Below are 7,092 nucleotides of genomic sequence, written 5' to 3'. Positions count from 1 at the left end.
ACCGTTTGAGTTATCAACAGACGGATAAGAAAGATTTAAAATTAAACCACTTTAAGCTATGAATGAAATTGTTCATATCCAAAAGTATTATAAATATGTCGGCAAGTTGAAATGAAGATGAGTGATATCGAATTTATGCGTTTAACAATGATAACACTATTTCTTATTGCTTGACAGACCGACGAAATGATAAAGCATTTATACGCAAACAAATAAAATACGCCCACTCAATTTACGCAAGGTTGTTTCGAATTTAAGTGACTAAAGGACCGACCGACAGCTTGCAACAATTCTTGGACGTATTTCAAAGGAACGCCCAAGAAATAACGAATGCGTACTTAACGGAGAGAATGTTTAGCATTGCGAACTATGAGAATACAATAGACGAATATTCGGTGCATCTAACGAGAGAATAGTCAGGATGGGCGAGACTGCTCAGAAGAAAAATGTCTACTTATGAATATATTATACGTCGCCAGTAGAGCTACCGGAGCAAATATCCGTTAAGTTCGGGACCGGAAGTGTTCCAGGTTTCTGAATATTCCCCGTTTCTGGTTCAAACCTAAATAAATAAATAAAAAATAATCGTACATATTAAATTTTATCAATACAACGTGGAACGATAAAATTGTCGCCCCAGAAAAGACATGATTCCATTTCCGTTTGAGGAAAATCGGTTTTATTTTTTGGTTGCAGACCATCTACTAGTAGACCGGTTCTGTACAAATCCCAAGAGCGATAGAAGCCTTTTATCATGTCTGAAAATGACAAAATGTTCAACGATCGAGATCAGAGATGCGCCGCTGTAAAACTCATTCTCTCTACCAATCCAAATTATGACAACAAGACTTAAAATGCATCGCTGGATTGTAAGGAATAACAGGAACGTGCCCAGAGTGATTAAAACAAAGTTTCCGGCTACTCTTATGGTCTTTGGTACGGTTTCAAGTGAGGACCACATAATGCCAACTCACATCTTCGAAGTCGACTTGAAAGTCATCACCAAAGTGTGTGGTAATCCTTTGGTGCAATCAGGTGGGCGCTGGCAGACCTGGGTGTCGCAGCAGGATTCGGCGTTGGCCCACAAATCCAAAGACACCTAGGCTTGACTTCAGAATTAGTGCTACGATTTTGTACCCTTCTCTTATTGCCCCCTACTCCCTCAACCTGAACCCGCTGGACTACTTCGTTTGATCATAGGTCGAGAATATCACAAACATGACCTCTCACAACACCAAAGCCATCCGCCGATTATTCGCCGAGCTCCCGTCGTTGCTTGTGATGAAGGCATGCTCACAGTTCCGGACCCGAATCGAGACGGTGATTGAGGCTGAAGACGGTTACATTGAATAGATATCAGCTCTACTATTTAATCGTTACTTGAATTGATTTTTTCAATAAACGTTTTAAAATAAATCTGTAGTGTTGTTTTCTTTAGGGCGACAAATTTATCGTTCTACCATGTAGTTCGTTTTTTACTTCAAAATAATATTTTATAGTCCATAACATCAAGTGGTTTCATTAAAATCGGCTGCGTCTTATTGTTCTTGAAATAAGAATCCAATGTTATTCGGACTGGCATGTTGTTTTTTATTGTTGTTATTTTATTTTTTATTGATTTTTATTTTATTTTATATATTTTTTCTTTTACTAAAAAATATTTGTAAAAAATAAATATCTTTTATTTTCAGATTGATGTGCCGATATTTGGGGGGATTCAATAAATATTATTTTTGTAATCATCTACTATTAATAAAAAAAATCACTTACAAAAAAAATCACTTACAAAAAAAAAGTTTACTATTTTCAAAAAGTAAAAAAAATATATTTTTCTTTTAACTTGAGGGGACATTTTTTTCTTTTTGTGTTTGACTCATTTTTTTTTTTTTAATATTCCCCACTAATTCTGAAAAGAAATTGTTTACTTTTTACAAAATTTTTAGCGATAAAAACAGTAGGACAATTTGCAAGTGCCTCAACTAGTCATGCCTTAATTCGTCGTGTTTTAATTTGCTGTGCTTACAAATCACACGAATAGATAATCAGTAATAATCATTTGTCGTGGCTTAGTTTGTCGTACATAAATAGTAATACCATTGTCGTACATAAATAGTAATACCATTGTCGTACATAAATAGTAATACCATTGTCGTACATAAATAGTAATACCATGGTCAAATACGAAGGCTTGTCAACTAATAACCTTCATTATGTTACGCTGTTCAGAAAATAGTATTTTTATTTTATTTTTAAACCATGCTGTTTTTTTTTTTGGGGGGGGGGTATTTTGCTTCTTTTTTTTATTTGTTTGTTTTTCCAAGTAGTTTCTCAAAAAAAGGCGAAGTAACTCGGTATTGACAAATACAGAATTATGTATCCTCTTTTCAAGTTAGCGTTCTTATAAAAATAATTCCGATCCAGTCAATGCATTTTCTAGAAGGAATTAAATCTTATTACGTTTTATTCTTTTTGGCAATATGATGCGACGATCTACGAAAAGAAATGACAGTAATTAAATACTGATTTTGTAGGAAAAAAACTTTCGATGACAAAAATCGAGAAATAGATTGACTTTACTTTATGTATTAGATGATGCCTTTGGTTAAGTAAAGAAACTTTCCATACTTTTATCCGACTTTTAAACTAAGATCAAAGTGGAATACCTGTTCATTTTCAGATTACAAGGTATTGTGGCTTTCTCCTGAGAATGATGGATTAATTAATTACTTGTCGTATGAAGTGTTTTCATTCGCGGTCAAGTTCCGACGGATCTTTCACGTATTGGTGTTTCTAATTCTGAATGCCCCCTTTTGGTGGGAACTGAATTTTCCTCACATTAAAACCTAACCTTTTATTTCACTTTGTCCTTGTGGGTAAGGGAAAAACATAGAAAACAAAGGACAGTTTACCTAACCCTAACCCTAACCCCTCCGCAAGGTAATTTTTGAATACGTCTGAAAGCGGTTATATTTACACGTTTATACAAGATGTTATGACCTATAAAAAAAATCCTCTGAAAAAAAAAATGTTGACACTTTCGCTGACCCCAAAGGTCAAAATACTTATAGTGCACATATTTGCAAAAGAAGTTCCTTTGAAATGGGTGAAGCTTGTGATCGATTTCGGTTCTCTTTGTTTTGTTTTGTTTTTTGTCATTTGTTTTTTGTTTTTTGTTTTTGTTTTTGTTTTGTTTGGGGTTTTTTTTGGGGGGGGGGATTTTTTTTTAATTTTTTCTTAGGGCCAGGCCCACTTAACAAACACAAAATCTAAGGCTCGTATGTCCCTTTTATGTTTTTTTTTTTCGATATACATAAACTTATTCCACTCCTCCCTCTCTCGCTTTCTCTCTTTCTCGTTTTCTTTCCACTTTGTATTGTACCAAATAACGCACATACAATATACAAGGAACTAACTCGATATTTTATTTAGCAAACGTTACAAAATATACGAAAGGTGTGGAGTAGGTATTGTATTCTCTAAAGCCAACCGATATTTCATTCCGGCCTTGTCTCACTACACTCTTCTTTATCTGAATGACGTATGGGCTTGATAAGTGGTGACACTATACCAAGACATACGTCATTCAGATAAAAAAGAGTGTGGCGATTCAAGTCAGACCTTAGGTTGCCAGTATGAAGACAAAGACGGCCTCGGCTTGTACGAAAAGAACGAATTATTCGTTAGTGTGTTTGCATTAACTTGTATCATTCTTTTATCACCAGCGTTTTTAAAAAGGGAAAGGTAACTCTGGTTCAAAACATTCGCTTCATCAGGAGAAAGGCTAAGGGAGTAAACCCAGACAGAAAATCCGGAAATAGAGTCCCCAAGGTGGCCTGGCTTTATATTATCATCACCGGCAATTCCTGCAGCGCAGTAAAACCCAAGGTGTATCGACTATGTCTCCCTTTGATCCTCTGGCTTTGAGGAGGGGGGGAAGGGGCTGTTGTACGGGCAACACCTATCCTCCCATATCACTCTGCCCAGGCTATATAGCTCCACTAAGTAGAAACTGTCACTCCTGAGTTGGACTCTACATTCCCGTCATCCCCAAGTCTGTGTTGGGTTGTGCATGCCACGCGAGACGTTAAACTAATCCAGTGGCATACACAAGCCCACGTCGCAGAGGAACAATTGCGTACTCTTTTAATTTACTTCCTTCCTACTGAGGATAGTGTGACACAAGGCCCAAGAGAGAGAGAAGTCAAAAAGCCAGCGCTCGCGTGGGCTGAATCTGACTCTGCAAAAACACCGAGATTTAGTCTTCCTAAAAGGGTTTATCCTCGCAGGATAAACTACCATCTTCTCAAAAAGATGGGGGTAATGTTTGTAACGGTAAATCTCAAGCTGAAACGGACTATATTCCACCAGACAAGAGACTGGAGCCGCCACGGCAGCCCCTAGTCTGTCAGATTGAGTGCCGATGAACCTTGGTTAGTATGGTCACTTGTGATAATAAAGAACGCTTTTGGTGTAGAAAAACTTTATTGTTACCATTACAGTCGTTTGAATCAACCGAAATATCGGTTAGCTTTAGAGAATGTGATGCTTCACATGTGGCTGTCCATCCGCCAGAGTGAGAGAAAGCTTCGCAGATGTATACTTTTCTAGTTTCAAATAGTTAGCATATGTGGGGATCAATTAAGGAAAGTGGGAGGCTTAAAATGTACGGCGGCAATTGAATTTTGGACAGCTGAGAGAGAACACTGGAGTTAATACCTCATTTAATTTCATTACGTGATTACAAGACTTTTAAAAACAAGTAACAAACTTTTATTCATTTGCATGTCATAATGATGCTAATCTTCTAACTTTGAATAACGTGGCGTAACGGATAAAGTACTAACTATCTCACTACGGAAGAATACTAAAGTAAAACGACCAGCCATCACTGTCACTTGCGTGATCATACAATCAGCGAGGAGTGTGACAATACAGAGAAACTGCTAATTTCAGGATTGCAAGAATATAATAAGCCGTGATCTAGAGAAAGTATTGACTACACAGACCCAGAAAAAAGGATAACACTAGGTAGTAACTATTAAATGCAACTATGGTAGAACCGTAGCAAGTGAGAAGGGTATTTTTGCACTATGGTATATAGACGTGTGACAATAAAAACGAACACTTACAGACTGAAAAGAGAATGCGAGGCTTCGCATGTCGGGACTGTCCATCCTCCAGGGATTGGGGTTTTTTTCTCTCTCTTTTCAGATGTAGACTTTTATAGTGTTAAATAATTATAATAAGTGTAAATCAACTGAGATAAATCGAATAACTAAAATGGAAAGCGACAGTTGAATTTTGGGCAGCTGAGAGAGAACACTAGTTAATATTTGTCGGTGTTTGTTGCGGTGTTGTTGAAGAAGAGTTCCTTTAACTTAACTAAAAGATTACAAGAAAATTGCAGAGGTTTGCACTCGAAAGGCGAGTTGGAAGCCACGACGAGGTGTTCAATCTGCCACTCTTTAGTTTAGTCCGTCACGCTTTAAAATAATATTCTCATCGACGAACACGCTTTAAGAATATGAGTCTGTGTTTTCAGCTGTCTAAAATTCAACTGTCACTTTCAATTTTAATCCTTTCGTTTCTCATTCAATCCTGGACTACACTAAGTCTTCTTGCTAGTGGACAAATAAAACATGAAAGGAAGACAACACAAACATTTTATTTATATAAACTGAATTATTAAAAATGTTTATTTATACAAATTAAATGTTGTTTCAAAAGTTAATGCTCTATTTCTTTGTTCTTCTTTTATACTCGTCGACTTTTTCTTTCTCTTTTTTCTTTTTTTTTTTTTTTTGCTTCTTTCTTTTCCAGTTTGCTTTTCTTCATTTTCTTAAAATTAATTCGTTTTGTCAGCAACAAATGGAAATAATTTCACTGTTTTATTATTTTTCATTGCTTTCAATTATTCTTCTCGATATAGTGTTGCATTTTATACATTGTGTTCTTGTTTGCACTTTGAATTATGACTTGGTTTAGGCAGGAAATGTAATTAGCATTCAAAATCGTTTCCTATTTTTTAATATGTGTATGTGTGTGCTATCTTTCTATATATATATATATACATGTGTGTGTGTGTGTTCATATATATATATATATATATATATATATATATATATATATATATATATATATATATATATAAGCAAATAGTTAATAAAACATGTTAAAAAAACACTTTCAAAAAGGGTTAAAAACATATTTAATCTGAAAAGGAAACACTTAATAAATGGATGCAAAATCCGATCCCGCATTTTGCTAATTTCCTACCCTCTGATGAGAAGGAAAGTATTTCTTCGAAACTCCGCGGATTAAGGACTATCCACTTATTAAGTGTTTTCTTTTCAGATTAAATATGTTTTCAACTCTTTTTCAAAGTGTTTTTTAACATGTTTTATTAACTATTCGCTCTTATTATAAGCTCTATCTCCTATTTGGTTTTATCGAGCTTTTATATCTGGTTGAGATTACTTTATAAATATTAATTCTTTATAATAATATACTTTAGTTTTACCATCTTGGATCAGTTTGGTAAATTTAATTGTAATTATATATATATATATATATATATATATATATATATATATAGTAATTTATAAAATATATATGGCGATTAAGCTACACTGAATATTCTGCGTTTGATCCATCTAGGACTCTTCAGGCTTATGTGCGAATTCTGTGGTTGCTTATCGTTTTTATATATAAAACGATAAACAACCACAGAATTCGCACATAAGCCTGAAGAGTCCTGGAGTGGATGAAACGCGGAATATTCAGTGTAGCTTAATCGCCATATATATTTTATAAATTACTAACTAGCTCTACCTACGTATTGAGCACTTTTGAAGTAAATACTTAAAGTTTACGCATAAATCTATACCTTCGTATATTAATTTTATGTGAGTAAATTAAGTAGCTATATATATATATATATATATATATATATATATATATATATATATATATATATATATCCTCAATGCTGGACAGAGCTGGTATATAGTGCTCTAGTACTATGTAACCAATAATATACTAGAGCACTATATACCAGCTCTGTCCTGCATTGAGGATATATATATATATATA

Source organism: Euprymna scolopes, chromosome 1 (genome assembly GCF_053919585.1).
Source record: "Euprymna scolopes isolate OS-2025 chromosome 1, ASM5391958v1, whole genome shotgun sequence".
Taxonomy (NCBI): Eukaryota; Metazoa; Mollusca; class Cephalopoda; order Sepiida; family Sepiolidae; genus Euprymna; species Euprymna scolopes.
The sequence above is the reverse complement of the archived record's forward strand: the minus strand, read 5'-3'. Positions refer to the sequence as shown.